This window comes from Amblyomma americanum, chromosome 2 (genome assembly GCF_052857255.1).
Source record: "Amblyomma americanum isolate KBUSLIRL-KWMA chromosome 2, ASM5285725v1, whole genome shotgun sequence".
Lineage (NCBI taxonomy): Eukaryota > Metazoa > Arthropoda > Arachnida > Ixodida > Ixodidae > Amblyomma > Amblyomma americanum.
Window position 1 is genome coordinate 49,421,224 of NC_135498.1, and position 23,477 is coordinate 49,444,700.

Genomic DNA, 23,477 nt, shown 5'->3' on the forward strand with positions numbered 1-23,477 from the left:
TTCTCTTTCTTTCATTCTCCTGATTTGCCACTCTGGTTTCGCCGAGCTAAATGCCGCCGCTTCGTTCTCCATCGGCTGTCTTTTCAGTCTTATCGTTGCTCCGCGGTGGATCCGGGCGGTAAAGAACAGAAAAAAAAAGCAAAATTTGTTTGCCTTTCCACGTCCTTCGCATCGGCTCTCCACTTCCAAATTCCACATCCCCAAGTCCCCCCCTCGCGACGTCGTGTGCGTCGAACGGCGGCGTGAGTATATGAAGCTCGTATAACTACCACACAGGTCCTGCACCAGCGGCGGCGAGCACCGTCAGCAACAGTACGAATACCGCCTGCAACAAAAACAAGACGCCAGCAGCAAGAGCGGCACTATAAAACGCTCGCACAAAACCGCGAGCGCGAGTGGCATATCCGTCCCGATCAACTCGTATCAGTCGGCGGCGCTGCACTTGAGTTGTCTTTTTTATTTCTTTTTTTTTATTGCGGAACGGTGTACGAAAAGAGGCAAGACGACTCGCCGATGCATCGATGGCGTCAGCGGCGCACATCCAGCAGCGTTTCGTGCATGTGGTCCTATACTACCAGCGGCACTATACTACCAGCACCACCACCAATGCCGTATAACCTCCGCCGCCGCCAAATGACCACCGGCGCCTCATCGGATAAGTGCTTTCCTGTCGGCAACAACGCGGGTTCAGACTGTCTATGCGTGCGCCTGCTGCGTTTGTGTTGCTTTTCGGCGCGCTGTGTCTCGGCGGCAAGATTCGTGTTTGGTCAGGAAAAGGCAGAAGGAAAGAGGGGGAGGGGCGGGGGGGGGGAGGGGTGGGGGGTGACGCTGCGCGGTCAGGCTTTCGAAGTCGATGGACCGCTGTCTTCGAGTCGGCCAGGTGAGCCGATAACCGCGCGCGCTGTTCGGCTTCCCCTTCGCTTCGCCTCTTTCTTGCTCCTCCTCCTCTCTTCTGTTCATTTCTTCGTGAGTTTCAGAGCCCCTCCTTTGAGGCGCGCGCCGTTCATAGACGAGCTGCGTTGTTGGTCTCGTCGTGTAGACCTTCGGCCATATACTCTAGCGGAATATAAAGCACGGTTGACGCGGCGAAAGCGGCTCTTCTTGGCTGTCGATAAAGAGTCATAAAGGGCCGACCGCTTCGTGTTTGGACTTTATTTTAGTTGGGTGTTTTTGCGAGTGTGTGCGTGTGTGGGTTGGTTGTTGTTGCATTCGTACCGACGTACCCAGCTTCCATCCCTTTCCCGCCTCTCTTTCGCTCTCTCTTTTCATCATTTCAACGGATCGCCTTATATCCACCGAACTGCGTCGCTGCGACCACGTGACTTGACGCGCCGTGGGGGCTAATGTCGTTTGCAAGCGATATGGGCAGCACTTAAGATGGCGTGTAGGAAGAGCATACCCCAGGTGCCTTTTCATTTATTTTTCTTCTTTATTCTTTTCGCAGGGGCGAAAGACGGAGCTCGCGTGGCGACGCTTTCTGTGCAGCGCCGTCATTTCTCCCGAGTATTGACAGGAGATTAGTTCTCCTCGGAGTTCTTATTCCGTAGATTTTCGCTTTGTTGTTTGCTTTCAGCCTGGTTCGCGAAAGTTTGCGGATTACCCGAGCCCCAAGAGAAAGCCGATACACGTGCTCTTTACTCCGGCACGTTTTATGCTCCTTTTGTTTATGCGTAAAATGGTTGTGATGCCGTTTTGCGTTGCTAGACATTCAGTAAAAACACTCTACAATAGCTAGTTGAATATAAACGCCTGATTTCCCATGGACTGGGGGAGGGCCGGCTGGCAATATTAAACATTTTAGACATGCCAACGTTATAAAGGGGCATTTCTTTTTTGTGTTACTAATTTGTCGTGCGGGTGCTGGAAGGACGGTTCTCTCGTCCAAGAACAGAAGCATGAAGGCGAAGGTAGTGTCGGATTAGCTCCCATTGTGTAAGCAAAGAAGGTGGACTAAGCGTGGCCTTCCATACCCTAGAAGTTTGAGTACAGGAAGAAGTTCGTCCGCGTGATATCAATAATATCAGGGTAATATCAATTCATAATCACACTCTGGTGGATTGACGCAGTCGTGAAGTCGGCTTCCCTGCACAGTGAGTACGGAAGTGGTGCGGCTGTTCTTCAAACGCAGAACAGGCCGTGCACTCTTGAGCTAGCACAGCAGATATGCAGGTCATGACTTGCATACACATGCACGCTCCTCGATCATCCGTCGCTGGAAAACACCAGTGTAACGCTTAAATTCTAGAGAATATACCCGACCACACTGAGGCACCGGAAGAGATAGGAAGATGCAGGGAAGCCGACTCGGGGAGTTTTGCAAGAGATGCAGTTCTAGTGCGCAGATTATGTTTGTATCTGTTTCTTGTCAAGGTAAAACAAAAAGGTTTTGAGCAACAACACTTTTGTTTCTACACGAGGTGTTTGCAGGGTTAACAGCGTCACTGACGAGCGCTGCAGGAAAGATGACGTCATCACAGTCTCATGTCTTCGGGATACCACCTCGCATTTGCAAATCTGCCGGTCAGTGGCGGTGGCTACAGGAGGGCGCGATGTCACGTGTACGAAGACATCAATATATAGAAGGCATTTAAGCTGCTACTCTCTGCCTCATATGCGGTGCACAGCCATCTTGTAATTTCTTACAATTCGCGACTGCATACTTAGAAGTGTTGATCACAGCGACGATATATGAGCCTGACTGACTTCCTTTCAATGCTGTTACTGACGTTAAGGTCACAATATCCACAAGGGTTCCAGACAGCAGATGAATAATCTAGTGCGGGACGATTTAAATCTATATACATTAATAGCTTAGTCCCTTTGGAGCATTTGTGAAATCGCGCTTCAAGTACACAAGTTTTTTAAGTGTTTTAGTGCGAATTAAATTAATCCATTTCGACCAGCGCATGCTAGTTGTATACATGATGACAATGTACTTATATTTTAAAACCCTGTGCAAGGATGAGTCATTGAAAGGGTAACTGAAAAGTAAATTATGTGTTCTCATCTGTAATTGAAAAATAAATGCTGCAGATCCTGGACATACCATATTTCAGAACTTCGTGACAACGTATCCGCGCACGTTCGATTTTGAGGCCTCTAATAAAATGCAGAGTTTATCTCTGACTCGAACGCTTCAGTGTTTTTCAGTCATAATAAGTACGTGTGCCTGCAAGGAAACGTTTGTAAACAGTAGACGGTTTTAGCGCAGTAGGACAACCGTCCAGTAAATGCGACAACGCGCGGCTGGTGCTGCCGTTGCCAAGATTTCCCAGCCACATTCGTCGTACGGTACCAGGTGTCGTATGTGTTTACCAGGGCTTAAACTTTCTAGTAACTGCAGCTGTAATTATGACAGCTTTTTATTTCGCTATTTTTTATCATGGGCCTAAAAATGCAGTCTAAAGAGTTCAAGTGACTAACATATTACTAATTCTTTTTAGCCTAATCTATTTAATTGCTCATTTTCTGTCTTCTGGATGAATGGTCGGAAATAATGTTTTGGATTCCTTTCCTTCTTCCTTTCTTCTTTCACTCCCTCCTTTATCCCTTCCCTTACGGCGCGGTTCAGGTGTCCAACGATATATGAGACAGATACTGCGCCATTTCTTTTCCCGAAAAACCAATTAATAATTAATTAATTAATATTTTCTTTAGTTCCCTTTGTATCGTAAATTTATGCTAATCCACCACTATGACGTTGACTCTGGCATAGCCACACTGGACAGCTACGCGGACTTCAGGAATTGGGTATACCACCACACGCGTTGCTGCTTTTTTTTTTTCATTCCATGCATTTCATAGACATTCAGTCTGTATGTACTTGGCATATTACTGCTGTCTTCCCAACTGCAGGCACAAATAAAGTTTGCTCCAATCCAATCCAATCCCAGCTGACTCCATTCCAAGCCTCTCGGCTTACCAGTAATACAGTTTTATTGGCCGCCAGCCAGTATGCATACTGCCCTGGTGGCCGGGAGGATACAAGCATGCTTGACTTGCGTGACATTCAAAATCACCAGCACATCAGGCACGTGTCAACAGGTAAGAGTCATACGGGGGAAAAATCACCGCTACAGCAGGCACAAGTTTGCATTCACCATCAAGGTAACAGTTGTCCTTATCTGACAGTGCTACAGAGGGAGTACTGATACATTGGTCTGAGGTCCTAGCTATCAGGTGGGCTTCTATTATTTCTCCAGCTAGCGAGTCGCGGTTCTTTGCTATCACAGAGCATTTATTGTAGAGTGGAATACAGGCTTTTGAGTCGTGATTGTCTTCCTCGACTTCGTCATCTTTGCAGTGTCTGCAATGTTTTGCTACGTGGCCTGTGATGGCGACACGAGAGACATTATATTCGTGCTCCGCTTCGTATCACTCTCTTGCACCTTATCTTCTATGAACCTAGCCCCTCTACCCATGCGCCGTAACATCCAGTCTCTGAAGTTTCTGCATGCATTGCATCGTCGATTCTTCTTATCGTGTGTCACATACATCCTGTATATTTTTCCAGATACTCCCACATCAAGCCAGAGTCATCATAACCTTAACATTAGGCCATGTATACTTTGCCCGCACTAACACTTTAAAGTAGTTTTTTTTCGCGCGCAACTGAGCAATGGAACTTAACCTCTGGAAATTAATATCTCTCCAATTAAACTTCTTCCTAATAGAAATTAATGCCATATTATTTTATGTACCTTAATGGAACTTAACCTCTGGAATTTAAGATCTATCCCATTAAGCATCTTCCTAATAGAAATTAATGCCATATTATTTTATGTACCTTGTGTGTTTACAGTGTCGTCCTTCAATTCCTTTCATGTCACTGCATCTTTGACATGTTGTGTTCATCTCTTGTGCTCTGTCATGTTTCATGCCAATTCCTTTTCATTGTTTGTTATTTTGTGCATTAAGTTCATTGATGACTTGTTTACCGCATTCCTGCAATAGCCACATGTAGGAGCTGCAGCATGTATCAATAAATAAAATAAATTTATCTAGGCCCACTTCTCGCTCATCATAACCCCGCCACGTTTCGTCACGTAGAAAGTTGTAAGTTCTCCTTTGAGAACGAGTCTCCACTTAAGCGGCAGCAACCATATATATCGCATGCCTTTGACCACCTGGCTCTACCCTTCTCTTTATTCTTTTTATTTTTATTTTATTTTTTTTCGTATAAGCGGATTGGCGCGTGCTCAGGCAGAGCCCAATCAGCGGTCACCGCTTTGTGCTATCCCCGCCATGAGATGCCCGAGGCTCCCACGGCCTTATCCCTTTCCGTTTTATGTGCTTCCTCGTTTTATGCGCTTTATATATATATATATATATATATATATATATATATATATATATATATATATATATATATATATATATATATATATATATATATATATATATATATATATATATATATATATATATATATATATATATATATATATATATATATATATATATATATATATATATATATATATATATATAGCTCCGAGGGCCGGTTCATTGTCTCACCCTAAAAGCTTCCCCGCGATTAGAGCTATACTCTTAAATGAGCCTGGCTGATGATGCGTGTAGCCTGAGCTCCATAGCAGCCTGAAAAGACACCGATTCCGGCTGTGAAGGAAGGCAGCGCCGCTATAAATCGGCGTTGGCGGCAAACTGCCGAATGCTGCTATCAGGCGAATTCGAACTCCCATATACCTCCTCCCTCCCCGCCACCCACCAATTCACCGCCCTGTAGTCAGTGGGAGGACCGCAGATTGGGAAGAGCAGAGCAGTGATAGACCCGACAGAAAGGGACTGGCCCTATGCAAGGGGGAAGCTCTCTCTCTGGTCGTCGTCGTCTACGAATGCGGTATACACTGGCGTCCCGCGAGGGTCACCTCATATCTCTCCCAGCGATGGCGTCCCCTGTGTTGCGACGCGCCCGGATTGCCCCTATAACTCACCGCGCTTTATCGAACGCCGGTGCAAGTTATCGACCGCGCTTTTAAACGGGGTGTGATAAGGAGCCCCGGCTGCGAAATGCAAACTCCTTCGCGGATTGCTTGAAGGCCTTTCACATACAGTATACGAGCAAGGTGCGTGGGTCGCAGTCCACACGGCAGTGACGTCCAGTCGTGCGCGGCACTGAATAAAACTGGCTGCTGGCTTGAAAATTTAACTTAACCCTAATTTTTTTTCTTCACGGCTTTAGCAACTTGCTGCTAGATCTTGTACTCGGGGAATAGTTAAGTATTGAAAATTAGTAATTGCAGAAGCAATGAGTTGGACTATAATCCGTTTCGTTAATTCTCACATGTGTGGAGGCTTTTTGTGCATGGACCACATATGTGGATGACGCCTTAGTTATTCACGATATGTGTATATATAGTACAGGTAATACATGACGGACTGTGTCCGACGCTGTGTTGAACACTCTCAAGGTTAGGTTACACGCAAAAGAAGCAATACGTAAATACCCCGAAAGCAGAAGATTGGAAAGCCGTCAACGTAGCTAAGTTGGCAGAGTACAGGACGCGTAATTCGGAGGTCGTGAGCTCGGATCCCACAAGCGGCATGTGGTTGTTTTTCACTCTGCTTTCTAACCAATTATTTTAAAGAAATGGCTACCCTACTAGTCTCCCATTGATGAACACCAGAAACTAAAAAAAAAGAAAACATCCCCTAAGCTACTTGGATTCGATGACTGTTCGCTTCCGTACATTCGCAAAGGCGGTACAGGAAGTGTGGGTGTTTTATTAGTCCTCGTTTATTTACAGACGTCAAATATACCACGGCCTGTGCTCAAAACCTACAGGTATACAGGGTGTTGAACGTAACTTGAACCAAGGTTTATAAAAAAGTGGCGCACCGGAGCTCGGTGAAACCAGCGACATTGTTTCCCGTCTAGTGGATCTCCTCGGATTATTTTTAAAATTCCGCTTATTTAGTGACTTAGGTAAGATAAATTATGTAAATGTTGTAATATTCACTTTAGGGCCACGTGCGTTTCGTTAAGTTGTTGAGGGCGTTAAGGAAGAACCGACCCAGTTTTTCGTAACAGCGTATTCCCTCTATACGAGGCACTTTTTTTTCCGGCATTTAAAGAAAGCACGCGAACTATTAAAAAAAAAAAGACACTGGACTGCGCTCCTATAGTGTTGTCTTGTAAAATGTACATTTCTCTCCGCTAAAAGCTATTGTATTAGTCTTTCGGAATATATAAACATCGTCTTGTTGTTGTTGCTACATAACACGCCTACGTCTCATTCGCTACGTTTCCTTACCGGCTACGCCGGACATCGAATGCCTGCCCTCGTATTGTTATGTCTCGGTGATGACCTCGCGGAATGACTGAAAGCGTGAAAGTTACATATATGAAATTATTCTGAATGCTACATAATATTCTCAATTGGTGCCGATGGCGGATTTTGAATTTGGACAATTTGCTCCAAAAAGAGGCAATTCTGGGCCTCCCTACACTGAAATTGAACTCTCAACTTCCACACACGCTTTCGCTGTGCAAATCAATACTTACCAGAACGTCACGTAATTTTTTCCGTCTACACTAAGTGTGTTATTTCTTAAAATACCTAGACTTATCTACTTGAAGACCAGCGGAACCTGGGCAGCCGTGGCTAGAAAAGGGTTATGCATTCCGGGATGGGCCCGGAGGCATGAACAAGGATATGGCCGTTCGGTCTAAATTTCTGAATGAACCAAACCTTATAATTTGTGCGTTCATGTAATCCGCTTATCGCTATCAGCTCTCACGTGCACTGCGCAAGCTATGCATTGCGCCACTACCAAACCACCCGTGACGTCACGCGCGTCTTTAAGGAGTATGCACTGACGTCAAAGTGGGTGTCATTTTATGTTGCATGTAGAACCGTGGAAGGCTTTAGGCATATCTAGTTGGCTTATCGACACCTGCTCCGGCTTGCACTGCTGAAGCTGCGCGCTGTACCATATAATGGCGCCCGTGACGTCACATGAATACCTCCTCCAGCGTTGCTCATCTACGCGGGGCTATTTTCTCACTCCTTGCGCACAATAGACAGTTTTAGCTGTGCGTACGCAAGTGCTTGCGTACGCAAAGACCTACGGCGCTGCGTGCGTTACGCTGTCCGCTCCGAAGTATAGTTTTAGCTGACCGTGCCGTAGCGTCCCTCAGGCGAACGTGGCGCCATCTAGTGACAAGAAGTCAAACCACATCAACGCTCGGTTGAAGAAAATTTCGTCCGTGATTACTGATAACTACTGTGAGTGCATTGGGAGCCTTTTTTGTTCCAAGAAGAAAAACTATGCAAACCGAAGAAAATGCAAGATCTGGCTAAAAGTTAGAAAACTGCTTCGCCAGGTGTCGTTGCTACGAGGAAAACACACTGAATATAGTTAGGCCTAGGAGCTTGAAGATCGCCAAATTATCTGAAAAACAGGGGCTAGTTATCGCTTATACCGCTACGTGTGGGCAAGATTAGGCGAAATAAAAGCGAACCGCTACCATTTTAGCGAGCTATTGCGTCGGAGAATCCAGCGGCGACATGTATTTATTCCGAAGCGGGCGAGCAGGGCGCCGCCATCTTGTCAAAGTTAGCGTACGCAAGCCACGCAAGCGCCGCAACGCAAACTCCGCTGGCTAGCGTACGCAAGGCTACCGTACGCAAGACGCAAGGCTTGCGCTTGCGTTCTGCGCATGCGCACTACCGTCCCCGCAAACTCCTCGCGTACGCTAACTCTTTGCGTACGCACAGCTAAAACTGTCTAATACCTCTCATCGAAAGGCAACTCTGAAGCTTCAAGCAACCCCAGTCCCTCTATACCGAGCACAAGCAGTCTCAATTTCTAACTGAAACTACCTACACACTAAGGTCCATAAACTTTATTGGACCCATGCAAACGGGCTTGCATGCCTCATCGCACTCCAAGCCTCCGCCGCGCTGCATGTAATTATATATAAGCGTACGGTGCAGAATCACCCTTCCCTTCCGGCTCCGCGTGCTCCCTGTCCGAGAGGGTCGCACGCATACGACGGGCGGGGAGGGGGGGGGGGGGGATGCACGTCTGCGGCTGCTCTAATTGCGATTCATATTTCACCCCCCCCCCCCCCCCTTCACCGAGCGTCTTTCACTCTCCGTCCATCGGCGCTGGCGCCCTCGTGCGATGGCGAGAGTAGAAAAGAGTGGACGAAGAGAAATGAGAGAATGAAGGAAGGTAAGAAAGGAATTAAGAAGAAAATGAACAGAACAATTGAAAAAAGAAAGGGAGAGAGATAAAGAAAGAATGACAGAGAGATGGCTTTTTCAGATAGCGAATTTTGTGTCATAAAAAGATCTGCACTGCGCTTTCCCTATTTCCTGGGAACTGGGACGGAGTGAAATTCACGATTTTTACGAATGCGTCCTTATTCATTCGAAACGTTTATATCTGTGCAGCTGATAGCACGCGTTCTGCCAATACCCTTGGTAACCTCAGAAAAGGCGTGGATATATAGAGGCGTGTGTATAATTTTGTCACTCGTGCACTATAGTGCTCTTGGCGCATGTTGCAAAACATGCGTATTGACTGCACCATAATGCTGAAAAGTTGAATCGAATATCGCTTGTTTCACTGCACCATCGCTTCAGTTGCGAATGAGCGCTCGTCTAGGTGTGTTTTTTAAACGTATTCTATTCTGGTTCGTGTAATATAATATCACCATGATTTGGTTAACTATGAATAACCAAGCCAACTGGTTTATTTTCCCCCAACATTGATACAAAAAGCGTGTTTACCAAAAAATGAGGTCAGGAATTTGAAGAAGAAAAACGTTAGGCCATAACTATTGACCCCACCAATCGTGGTGTAAGAGTTGTGGAAGTCGTCTGAATTACTTTCGAAAATATAAAAATAACTTTTTTTTGCATGTGTGTACGATGAATTTTGCATGCCTGTTGATGTGCAAAACGGGCAGAAAATACAGTGAAAGAGGAGGGCAGTTTAGTTTCCCCCAGTTATGTTTAAACTGATTCTCTTGCAAGGCATGTGATCTTGTGAAGCTACAGGAAGTGGGAGGGGTGGTAACGTTAGTATTGGCGGTGGTGGCGGCTGCGCTAAAAACCAAGCGATTTAATTGAACATTGCACTTATGATACTGACAATAACGTCAAAGGGCGGCGGGGGGGGGGGGGGAGGGGGGGGGAGTCACTCGTTCCAGCGCAAATTTGAAATGAACTGACAAACGTTTTGCTAAAAAGCTTATGAGAGAACGCTTGCCAATATTTCACCGCGATTATGCGCACAGAAGCCTCGATGTCGACAAGCGTGTTTTCGAATAGGCTTGTTGGTAAGTCGTGACGAGGGTGTAAAAGCGCAAATACTCAAGGACGAATAAAGAGAAGTGGACGAAATTAAAGAGCAAAGGAACAAGGACGACAGTGGACGTCCACTTCTCCACTGTAGTCCTCGTGTCTTTGCTTTCTTAGATCCTCATCAGGCGCTTTCGTGCGCGACGCAGGGTCACCGTCCAGATATTCAGGTTCTTCTTTCGGAGAGCAGGCTAGAGGCACAGTAAGCTGGGAGATATAGCATCGTGGCCGCAGGGCGCTCGACAAGTCGTTGGATCGTTATCGTGCCCATCTCTGGCGCGTTGGCTGGGATTCGCGAAATGCTTTTATGCCCACTTTGTCACTTTCCTCTAACGCGCGTAGACTGTCTATACATCGCGACGCCGCCTGCCTGCGTGAATAGCCTGTCGCGGACAACTTTTCTCGAGGCTGCATGCAACACGCAGATTTGAGAAAGTGGCCTTGGATAAAGTATTACTTTTTTTTTTTCGGATGGGTCGTTGTAACGGGAGCGGGTCTAAACTTTGTTCGCTGGATATAAAGGTGGAAGCTGTTTCATAGCACCCGGCAAAAAAAAAAAGGAAATTTCTCAAAATAATGAAGGAAAAAAGATAGGTGGCTACGAGCAAAAACATTTGGCATCTACTACTCTGTTGGCATCTTTGGAATTCTCATCATTATGTTCGATACTCTGTAGAAACTTTCAACAAATCGATCGATTCTCTGCCCCATGGTATGCAATTGCGGGCGTTATCAGTGATGTTTTTCCCATTTTCTTTTTCTTTAAACAGCATAAACTATTATTGTTTCTCTTTATACATCTCCCCTTTTTTTTCACAGCCTTGCTTACAGGTGTCATAAACTAAGTTTTGAAGCTCAAATAAGAAACATTTGCCTCTTTCCTGCATACATTGACGTATGCCACAGCGGCTTCTCCCCATGGAGAGCGAAAAATGGAGGCATTACTGGCAAAGGAAAAAATGAATGGCTCGAAAATATAATTGTTGCCTTGGCATTACCCTCTGTAAAATAGATGTGATTACGGCTATTTTTCTGCTACTAAGCTGAGCATATATTTAAAGAGCGCGCTTCGGCAACGAAATCGATTCAGATTATCCCACATTTGTCCGTACGTATTGTTACGACTCGGGTAGCAGCATACCACCGCTGCCACCAGTTGTTGGGACGCCCAGGATTCGGATCTCACCGCTGATCACCAGTTGTTATGGCGCCCAGGCTTCGGATCCCACCGATGCCACCTCCTTTTCTCGCGGTGCGCCCACCCTTCGCATCTGTTCTTTGACTCAGCACCGAGCCGAATTTTCCACTTGATTTAAACTATCGGCTCGTGTTTTCAATGAGTTACTGCTGTTCGTAGCCCCAAATTGTTCAGGCTGTCCTTTACTTTCCGCTGAGCCTAGCACCTTGTTCTCCCGAGGCCCGCTGTCCAACCCTACAACGCTAACTGTCTGGCCCGCAACTCTACCTGAACCACACTCTCTGGTTAACGTTGCGTTCTGGCCTGGGGTTTCAGCGGCGCACTCAGGTGACTCGCGGTCAGTCTCATTATACAGTAAAGCGTCTCCACTACTTGGCTACTATTGCTCGCCAGCCGCATCGAAGGAATGTCTTCCTTGATTTCTTCACTGCGCTGGCCCGTGAGCTCACTATTCTCCTCTTGAGAGAGAGCCTCAGCCTCTGAATCGACAATTGCTGTCCCCTGCAGCTGCCGAACTGGCGTTCGTTTCTGGGCTTAATTCTGCTGTCTCGTTACTCACCTGAGCAGCGGCTGTGTGCCTAGCTGACCAAGCAGGGTTCCTATATAGCTGGTCGCTGGCACACTGATGGGAGCGCTGCCCGCGTCCATTACTTCGTACTTCGGAGTCCGATTCCACACGAATGCCAAAGTACCTGTACAGAGCGCTCTTCGCTGTCTCATATAGTTGTCGTCCTCCTCGTTGGACAGGCGCGCTAGTACGCCGCCGACATCACATGGGAGGATGGCCGCTAACAGTATTCATATCTGCATGCTCTCAACAAATTACAAGCCACATGTGCACAATGAATATCCTTGAAATATTTTCATTTCCGTTCCTGTTCTCAGTTAACTGTGTTATCAGTTCGCATCCTGATAGGAAAGCTTTTGTCATTGCTATAGTATACTTTTTCGTGGCAGTAATATTGCCAATCAGCTTTTTTTTTTTTTGCCTGTATAATGCAAAGCGTATTGATCTTTTAGAGAGGCAAACACACCGGGTCACAACATCGTCACTATTTCTCACACTATTTTCCTTTCTTTTTTTCTATCGCAATACCTCGGGACGATGCGTCGAATCCGCACTCGAATCGCAAGTGCGCCGTCCCCGGCAGGAGTTTCTGACTACTTGGCCGCGCTGTTCTAATGTGTGTTGATCGGTATTTGTGCCTCGGAACTTCCGCTGGTGGACTAATGCGGAATTCTAACTTTGTTTTGATTTCTTTTTTTCGTTTCCCGAAGTTGGGACCCGACCTGCACGACTCATCAATCAATACGCGAGTAATTTACGCGACTGGTTTTTTTTTTTCATTTTACGCACACTGACACGCCATTTTGCGCCATTTTTTCGAGGCCAGTAGAGCCGCAGCGCATATTAGAGGGGCGAGAAAATGACTGAATTGAAAATTCAAACAATATTTCGGACGTTTAGAGCAACTTCTGCCTCTCATTGTATGATATGTTGATGACCGTGGTGCGAAGCGCCTTTTGTGCTTTCTTTTTTTTAAGCGAAGATCGCTATTTTTAACACTTTACTGTGATCCGGGCAACCTGTCTCTGTTTCGCAATATTTGAATTTGCAGAACCTTCACGAAGCCGCATTACGGGGTTAGATGCGGTGTCAGCCTAACGACATTGAAGCTTTTCCGCCAGTGTTGTTTTCCGCAAAGTTCTGCTATATCACTGGATTTAGTGCGACGTGGTGCATTCAGGCCTCAGATAACGTCACCAGGTCGCTTGAACCGCTGCCAAGTGAATTCAGTATCGCGAAACTAAAAAAAAAAGAGAGCAAACAAGCCGTCGGTGTTTAGTATTTCGGCCTTCGAAGCGGATTAGTTGTCAGTCGTGAACAGTAGATTCAATCTATCTCGAAACGGCAGCACATTTAATTTAGACATTTACAGGAGCGTTTTTTCCCCCGTCCCTATGAAATTTGTTCTCCTATAAACACTTCCGCGTTAAGAGTTTAGAGAGATGGTCGAATGTAACAATCCACGTTTGAAGAAGTGTTGCTCGCTTTAAAGCGCTTTATCAGTCTTGGAAATGATGTTTTTGTTTTGAGGTTATGACCTCCTTTTTTTTTTAATCTGTACTTCTTATAGCAACAAAACACAATGTATCTGGTCATCCTAATTTTATTCTGATTCACTTAGCTCATACTGAGTTTTCCCCTGTGTGGTCCTCAGCTTTGGGTTGAGTGCAGCACAAGAATATTTGATCACTTGCTGGTGTTTTAACCTGCAGTGTTATTCACGTTTGCCGTATAGAAAATCAATCAGATATATTATTTTCATGTAAGATGGCCCAATGGGTTAGAAAACTTGATGTGTCCACGCTTATTTGACCGAGGTGATCCCAGCCAAGGGAAAAGATTGCCTCACGGACAAAGTAGTTGTAATATAGTTGAGCCCTGCCCAACGGTCACCATCATCATCAGCCTTACTACGGCCATTGCAGGGAAAATGCCTCTCTCATATTCCTCCAATGAACCCGGTCCTGTGCCAGCTCAGGTCACCGTATCCCTGCATACTTCTCAACCTCATCCGCCAGCCTAACATTCTGACACACCCTGCTACGCTTACCTTCTGTTGAAATACTGTTCGTTACCCATCCATAACGAACATATGCCTTCGCATTACACGCCCTGCCTCTGTCCATTTCTTCTTATTTCTACTGGGATGTCATTTACTCGCATTTGTTCTCTGACCCACTGTGCTCACTTTCTGTCTCTTAACGTTACACGTATATACCATTTTCTTTTCCATAGCTCGCTGCGTTGTTTTCACTTACCGGTAAGATGCATCTCTCACATAATTTTCCCTTGAGGGATACTCTTATAAACAGCCAGTCATGATCTGAGCGCATCTGCCAAATGCGCTGCTCCCGTATATTCCAGTTATTTCACTCTCATGACCTGGATTCGCGGTCACTACCTGCCCTGTCCTTAATTAGAAGCATTCCTTTACAATTTCCTGTGCCTGGCAACCTATCGTAAACTCTTGTTCCCTTCCGAGACTGCCCTCTGAGTTATACTTAGCAAGGCAATATCGTCAACGAATTGGTTCACAATTAACTCTCATCTCCAAGTGTTCCCAGTCCAGGTCGCTGAATAGCTTCTGCAAAGAAGCGGTGAATAGCACTAGAAAGACCGTGTCTCTCTGCCGAGCAGCCTGTCTCATTGGGATTTTATTACTTTCTCTGTGGAGGAAAATGGTGGCTGTGCAGCTGCTATATATATCTTCCAGTATTTTTACACACGGCTGTTCTGCCTGTTGGTTCCCCGATATCTGCATGACTGCTGAGGTTTAATTTGACTGAGTCAAATGCTTTCTTGTAATCTATGAAGGCTATTCTTTGTAGATGTAAGCTATATCCTGCACATTTCTCTACCGCCTCATCGATTGTGTGAGTATGGTCTTGTGGAGTGCACTTAGCCTGTCTGGTCATTTGGTTCATTAAAGTTTTAGGTTGTCCTGATTCTATTGGTCATTACCTTTGTAAATACTTTCTAGGAAATGGACAGTAAGCTGATCGAGAAGTGGTAATTGTATACGCGTGCACAAATAGATGAGTTCTTTTTCGGAGAGGGCAATAGAGGCAGAGCTTACGCAGGCCTTCCCCAGACTACATATCAGTTCTAATTCCATAATTTCACGTGTGATGCGATCTTTGCTTTTCTTGGTAGCAGCAGTGCGTTCAAGCCCAGGGGAACAATCATTGCAAGTCAGACAATGACTTGCGAGATGACCTTCAAAATCTTTTCCCTTACGCGCATTTTTTACGTTGATGGCGTGCTTTTTTAACCTGTCGTTCAAGCATCTCCCAGTCTGACCAACATACATTTTTCCGCAACTCAAGGGAATTTGATAAAATACGCGTTCTGTGCATTCAACGAAAGGTCGCCTGTGCTTCTTGCCGACTCCATGATCGCATATCATGATCTCACCAATCTTTTTAAACTAGAGAGGAGAACTTCCCCTTTCCAGACAAAAGCCTGACTAAAGAACAAGAGGTTACGTGGCGTCGTCTACAGACGAGATGGATACGCACTCCATCACTCCTCGCGCACATTTATCCGGATCTATACAACCCGAACTGTAAACACTGTGGCCAACGAGCCAACTACGATCACATCCTGTGGGATTGTAAAATAGAGTCACCACCGGGTGATCTAGTTACCGCTCCTTCTCTCGAGCGTGGGAGGCCGTGCTGGCTAGCTCTGACCTCAGAACGCAAGTTCTGGCGGTGGAGTGGGCTAAAAAAGTCGTCGAGGGCTATGTACTCTCGACCACTTAACGCGACCTCTTACCAAGCTCTTTGCAGCGAATAAATTGTTTTACAATCAATGTCACAGTCACGTTGCTGGGTTGCCTCCGGATCAGTCATTCTGCAGAGCTTTGACAGCTTGTTATGTGCAGTAAACACTACTTTCACGTCGTAACGCTGGGCCACCTTATATAGAAGGCAGAAGGTAGCTGCTATACCTTATATTCATACACGGTCACATGAAAAAGGTCCTTCAGCTTGTCATCACGTTTTTTTTTTTCCTTTTAACGCAAAGCACGGTGGCTGCATTCTCTGATGTACGGTATCACGCAACTGCAACTGCCCATGCATTGTTCACCGATTCGGCAATGTTTGATGTATGGCAAGACGGACTCAGTGCCACCGAGGCAATGAGTAGTACCGGTGGATACAACTCGCCCTTTTGTCGCGTTCACATATTTCATAGAGGAACTTGAGACTGCCGGGCCCGTGATCTGTCTGCGCATGGTCTGGGCTCGGAATTCAGTGAGGCACAGTTAAAAAGAAGTACTCGAGTGATTCCCAATGTCCTTCAGGAGTTCGCAGTTTGCAGAAGCCCTATTCTGAGCATTTGAACACTGTTGGGGGCTACCAAAGAGGCAGACATTTGTCTATTCCAGTTTCGTTCAACATTTCCGTTTTAATTTTTTTTTTTTCATTGATTCGAAAGAGCCACATAACGACGTACAAGCCGGTACTGACGAAAACTTTGGGTCCTCTTGTTATGTGCGGTACTAGTGTTGCCCAACAGCTGAGTATGTTTTTCGGCTGTCGCTTTTCATCCAAACATGAAGCGTGGACTTGCTGTCCACAACAGCCGCGGTCGCAGGCTATCAGGGCATCGTCTATCCTCACGTGTGCCGAGTTGTTATTACACGTGCGCCGCATTGCCCTTCGGGCACTGCCTACTTGAACAGGTGCCGGAAAGTGGCGCCCTCTCGCGCTAGCCCGCCTCCCTGTGAGGAACACGGGCGACTGATTGCGTATGCGCCCAGGCCCTACACAAGAGACGATCGCCGAGGACGCGGCGAAGTGTATATGATATGCAGAGGGAGTCGGAGGTGTGTAGGAAGGCGCGCGTACATACACACCCCCTCTCTAGGGTTATGCGAAGGATGGCACGAGAGGCGGCAGGACCTTGCGCGCGGGTGGAGCTTGCGATGCGTCTCCCTCCGGCTTGGAGGGGGCATCGGCTCAAGGCGTCTGGCCGAGCACTTGGCGTGACGCGAACAGAGCGTGCAAGGGGGAAGGGAGGCTTGGCCCACGTCGAGTGGCGAACCGGTTGGGGCGCCAATCGCGCTCGCAGCCAAGACGGCCGGAGGTGGAGCCATCCGTGAAGAGCCCACCGAAGGATCTCCGCCACGCCGTTGTCGCCCTCGCCACGCCAGGGCATCCTGGAACGACGGAGAAGAATGGCGATCCGTCGTCGCTGGCGGCCCCGGAGCTGTTATCCACTCTGCCTTCACCCCCCCACGTTCTCTCGCTCTTCGCAACCGGCAGCAGAAACGGAGGCGAGAGGGGGTAATGGAGTGACCGGTGCCGGACGTCGTCTTGCAACCCGATTCACGACGCCGCCGCCGCCGCCTCTCCAGCGTGTACTGCGTCTTTCTGCTGTTGCCGCGCTGCTACCACGAAAGCTGTAAAGTCAAGGCAGTTGTGTGCTGCGAGGTCATCGCTGAGAGCAACTGGTCTCTCTTGATATTGTGCCGATCGAAAGACGGCGCACCGACACCACATGTGCCTGACTCCTGGGCCCTTCTTAGTTGCAAGCAGCATACGAAAGAAGCCCCGTGGCATGCAGTCGGTCAAGTCCCCAGGGAACTCGGAAGCAGACGGCCCCAATAATTAACGCGCCTCTCAGTCATATCAACCTGTGTCCTGCACTAGCGTCGAATGCCTTCCTCTAGAAAGTTCCAGACTCTCTCAATGCTTAGCGCAGGGACGCCAGTGGGCCTGGAGCGGTACTGATTACGCGTTGTTACGAGGGTAGTCCTGCAGCCGTTGCGCTGCATGCAACTGTGGCCGGACGGGGTACGCATATACGCGGGCGAATACTTGCCGCGCAGGCGCCGCCGTGTCGGCGAGGTCGATGATCCCATGCGGCGCGCGTGTGCCGTCGGACGCCTCGCAGGCGCCTTCTCCGCGGGTGCAAAATGAATGGACTGCGGCGGACGGCGGCGCTCGTATTATGCGACGACGAGAGGAGAGACCGGCGCGCGAGGTTATGGACACGCGAAAGAAGCGACCTGTTCCTTGAAGACGGCTCTGCCGGTATTGGATTTTGCTAATGGCGGACAAGCGGAAAACCATCGCTGGTGTGAAAATGAGGAATGTTGAGTTATTGAAGGCTCACTTGACGCGATACCGAAGTTTATTTTGCGAGAAATGCCAACAAAGTGCACTATCACATCTGTAACTGTAACTGTAAGACAAACACAAGTCTTATACAAAAACATTAGCTGATGGGGAAGAAATACAAATAGGGTGTAATGAAAATTCCAGGGAATGATCTGGGTCCCATGGATGCAAAAATCATCTGAGATATTGAATTCTGTTCAAGATCTCTGCATTAAGACTCTCCCTTTTCTGTTCCGCTAACAGTTGTCATGTTCGCGTTGCATTTAAAGCTCACAGTATTCCTTCATACCGGCAAATGGTTACTGGTTTGGGTCGGTTGATTCAAAGCTAATCATCTTCCAATCAATTGCCACTCTATGTTGAATACCGGCAATGCGAACAACGAAGCACCGTGGTTTGTATATACTGTACGTTCGCTAGCATTCATACCGGCAACAACGTTAGGGTTAGTTAGCATTCAACTGCGCTGGGCGCCACTGCATGCATGGCCCGTCACCATGGTTCATCGCCAGGTTTCACTGCCTGCGTAGTAAAACTCATTGGCTCCATGGCTTACACCTTGCGCATCTTGAAAGGACGTACCGTCGTCGAATGAGCGCTCAATTTTAAAACAGCAGCGCTTATTATAAAGTGGAAGCATCTACCTTCAGCTGCTCCTTTTTCTGTCGACTAAAGCGGTCATTACCACAACTGGGACCAAAGGACCGAAGTGTTAAGTTTTCCGGGCGTGAATTTTGTCCTGCTAAGTGCCAGGTGCTGGGGACAGCACTACGTGATGAGTCGATGTATTCAAGGTTATGTGGCTTGATAATGTGTAAGGCGTGATCCATCCAAGCTCACATAACGCTCGAGATTGCTATAGGAGGCCTTTCGTGGAATTAATTGATCGCGCTGATAAGCAAGAGCGTTTTTGGTGAGGTAACAGCGTGAAGATAAGAAGTGAATAATAAGGTAGATAGCGAACTAATGAATCCCGCGTGATACCATCTTCCTGATTTTATTGTGCTGCATAATTCATTTCGCCTACCGAGGTATACGCGCTCGGAAACCTTTAGGAAAGCCGCCTCCTTTGGTTATTTTAAACAGGGCTGTCTCTTCAACAAAACATTCCATGTTCGTGGATTTTTCTTGGCTTTTGCAACTATTATGGTATGGTATGGTATGGTATGGTATGGTATGGTATGGTATGGTATGGTATGGTATGGTATGGTATGGTATGGTATGGTATGGTATGGTATGGTATGGTATGGTATGGCGTATAAGATTTAACGTCCCAAAGCGGAAGACTCCGCGTCCAATTTCCACCAGCTGAGGTTATTTAACGTGTATCTATAGAAAATTCAACGCAACAAACAGACAAGTACAAAGGGATCCGGGCGGTTTTTATTCTCTATACTCGGGCTCTGCAGCCGAGCTTACTCAAATAGCACCCAAGCTTTTTCGAATAGCAGCCGAGCTTACTCGAATAGCCGCTGAACTTACTCGAACAGCGCCCAGCGTTGGTTAAAGGTGCTTCAACGAACGTGTCGCACAACGTTCGCTATACTACAAAGCGTACTTTATTTTCAGCTAAAATCTTTCATCCGACTTGGGGGCAGTGGGGATAGCTCCCACAACTTTGGGTTTGGGAAGTTGGAAATTTGTTTTTCCTATGCGCATCGCAAGTGCATGCTGCATTGGTGACTATATATCAGCACACATTCATGACAGTATACGGGAGATATTTCTTAATAGTGTTTGACTATGCATCGAATCGGAATCTTCAGTGTGCCTTCTTTTGTACTTGGCACATTTACCCGATGAATCAAGTTCTTTCAAGAGAGGAATTAGCCGGACAAGTTGGAGCATATGACACAAAATTAGCGTGCAACAAACTGGGCAAAGTATAAAAAGACACACAGTAGAAGAAGAAGTCGGCGCTGGTGTTCGCGTTTTCTACTCTGTATCATTTGCGGTGCTCCTAATTTTGTGTCAAGATCCTTCCTTGAACACATCTGTGTTTTTGCGTAACTTATTGACGGCGCATAGGAGCGGGTGCGCAGCGTCTGCAGGTCACATGCACCTGGATGTTTGTTGAAGCTCTTTTGTGTACGAAATGCATGACTGGATCCCACATTATATCTAAGAAAAAAAAAATTGCTTCCCGCATACATGTAACATGACTGCGATTTGGCGCATTCTTAGCGCTGAATTTTTAACTTGACGCAGTCAACCTGTCCCTGACCTTAGCAAAGTCAACACTTCCTCTGCCCTCTTGCTTAACCATACACAGCCGATAATAGCACGCGCAGCGAAAACTGCTCTGCCCTTATAAAACTTGAGATGTCTTCACCTGAAACCCGATTGCGAATTGCAGATATGTTTTGCGGCAGGGTAGCTAAAAACATATTGCTGTTGTTTCCAAGTGTTCTCCGAAATAAAAAAAAAGCCTTCGGTAAAATTGCACAAAACCTGCTCTACAGAAGAGCGCGCAGATATATGTTTTTTTATTAAATTATTCAGGACAGGATCTCGTCCATTTTGGCGGTAAATTCAGCGCGGAGGCACGAAGGGCACAGAAAGGGGACAAAACAAGCACTGTCTCGCAACTAATAGTTTAGTTTATGGGGGTTTAACGTCCCAAAGCAACTCGGGCTATGAGGGACACCGTATAGTGAAAGTCTCAGGAAATTTCGACCACCTGGGCTTCTTTAACGCGCACTGACATCGCACAGTACACGGGCCTCTAGAATTTTGCCTTCATCGAAATTTGACCGCCGCAGCCGGGATCGAACCCGCGTCTTTCGTGTCAGCATCCGAGCGCCATAACCACTGAGCCACCGCGGCGGCCCGTCTCGCAACTAAGTTTTACCGCCAAAATGAACTACATCCAACTCGCCCAACTCACCATTCTTCTGCAGCAGGATCTCGTGTTGTTGTGATGGGATGGACAGCAAAATAATTTAAGGAAAAATCTTCAGAGGAAGGGGCCTTGTAACAAGAAGTTGTGTAGTTTAAGCAGCGAAGCAGGTGGAATCGCGTTACTGCTATATGCAGCTGCGCAGCGACGTATGAGGGAGAAGCTATCACGTTTTCATTATGTCTCTCTCCAGAGCAGCTGAAGCACCGCCTGTTAATACTTTTTATGTTACTTTTGACTCTACCCGCGTACAAATGTAAAATGTATTAACGCATGTCTAACTACCTTTTTTCATTGCATTTTTTTTTTGCAAAGAATGAAATTGCTTATCCCGCATGTCTTGAGAGGCCACATGGTTATGTGGAGATAATTTTTTATAGAGAGATGTCAACGAGGAGTCACGGGGAGACCTTGCCGTTATCTGTCCATGCGTGTCCAAGCGGCGGAAAGTAGGTCACCTTAGATTTTCCGCCGTGATTTTCTATAGCTGGCAGTGCAGGCCAGAGTAAAGCGCTGCAGGACTGTCGGACCATGCGTCCTTTATCGCTCCTTTCCATCTGTGGAGCTGCGTGGAGCCACATTTCTTAGGCATGTCGACCCGCCGCGGTGGTTCAGTGGTTGGGGCGCTCGACTACTGATCCGGAGTTCCCGGGTGCGAACCCGACCGCGGCGGCTGCGTTTTTATGGAGGCAAAACGCTAAGGCGCCCGTGTGCTGCGCGATGTCAGTGCACGTTAAGGATCCCCAGGTGGTCGAAATTATTCCGGAGCCCTCCACTACGGTACCTCTCTCTTCCTTTCTTCAATCACTCCCTCCTTTATCCCTTCCCTTACGGCGCGGTTCAGGTGTCCAACGATATATGAGACAGATACTGCGCCATTTCCTTCCCCCCAAAACCAATTATTATTATTGTCGGGCGCGCTGTTGCGCATGCCTTCACAAGGGGCCCATGGCAGAACCTTGCTGTTGATTTCACCACATTGTTATTTTTAACGTAGAGACATCGGGACGCTAACCTAATTAAAAACCGGCTTCCGTCCACGACACAGCCGTGCGTCCTGTGCAACAGGCAGTGACAGCCTATATTGCAATGTCAGAAGTATCAATACAAGCTGGCACCGTGCTACAATCGTTTAACGAGTGGCATGTGCTGCACTCTTTCACGACACTCACTTCTTCGTTATTTGTGTTCCCGAAGTTGTTGCGATAATCATTTCCTCCTTTTATAATGCCAACAATGAACAGACGCGGCGAGTTGAAGATCCCTCAGCCTTCCACGATGCACACTGTACCAAGCACATGCAGCATTAGCGCTGTTTGGTGTTGATCTAGTTGTCTGATGACAGCGATGTTCCCGTCTGTATATATACGGCTTCTCATCGCGAAGTTAGTTTGCACTTAAATCAGTCATTATGTTTTGGTCTGTAAATCACGAAGTGTCTCATCCTTTTCTTTGGTTTCACTATGTCTGTATGTATGTTTTTGGTGTATCATATGCATTGCACCTACAAGCGTTTTAATACTTACCCCCCCCCTCCTCCCCCGCTGTAACTAACGCCACGAAGGCAATGCAGGTATTCGATAAATCGTTTAGGACTGATGCTTTTTGTCATTCATTTTTTGTGCGAACAATTCACCAGTGGAATGAGCTATCGCATAAAATCGTTACGCTCTCATCAAACGAAGCAATTTAGCACTCCTTGAGTGCTTTACTCCTTTTACTCGAATTCATGTCCATTCTTTTTTTTTATTATTCTATGTTGTTTCTCGCCAAGGAGCTCTCATTATGTCGTTTTATTTGCCGTTTTCAAATATGCCCTTTGAAAGAGAGAGAGAGAGAGTGACTATAAGTTTTGCCGAAAATAATCTTGTAAAGCAGTCGTTAATGCTGTGAACTCAAGCCTTTAGTAACCTTCTTTCAGCGAGACGATTAAATTTCACCGAAAATATATACGAGGGACGTCGCCAGACTCGCCACAGAACTAAGCGCCATCATAACATCACTTCTGCAAAGATCCTTGAGGTTTGTGGCTCGAATTTTCGTGTGATATCAAAAGAAATTTGTTAAGTGGCAACGCGCCGAAACTTAACGTTGCGGCTGAGTCGGGAAGTGAGTTATGTTATTCACTCTGCGGGTTGCCGCAGGCAGCGGAGATTGTATTCAGTCTTATCTTGATGTTTCGTGATGGACGATACTCAGGTGGGTAGATAGTATGCATTTTCAGTCGTGTTGTCACTTCTAACTCGCACGCACAAAATCTAATAATTCTGCTCAGAAACAGTCCGCTTCGCAGGGATGTTCTGCCGGTCAATATCCGCCACCGCCACAGGACGACCCCTGTATGCGG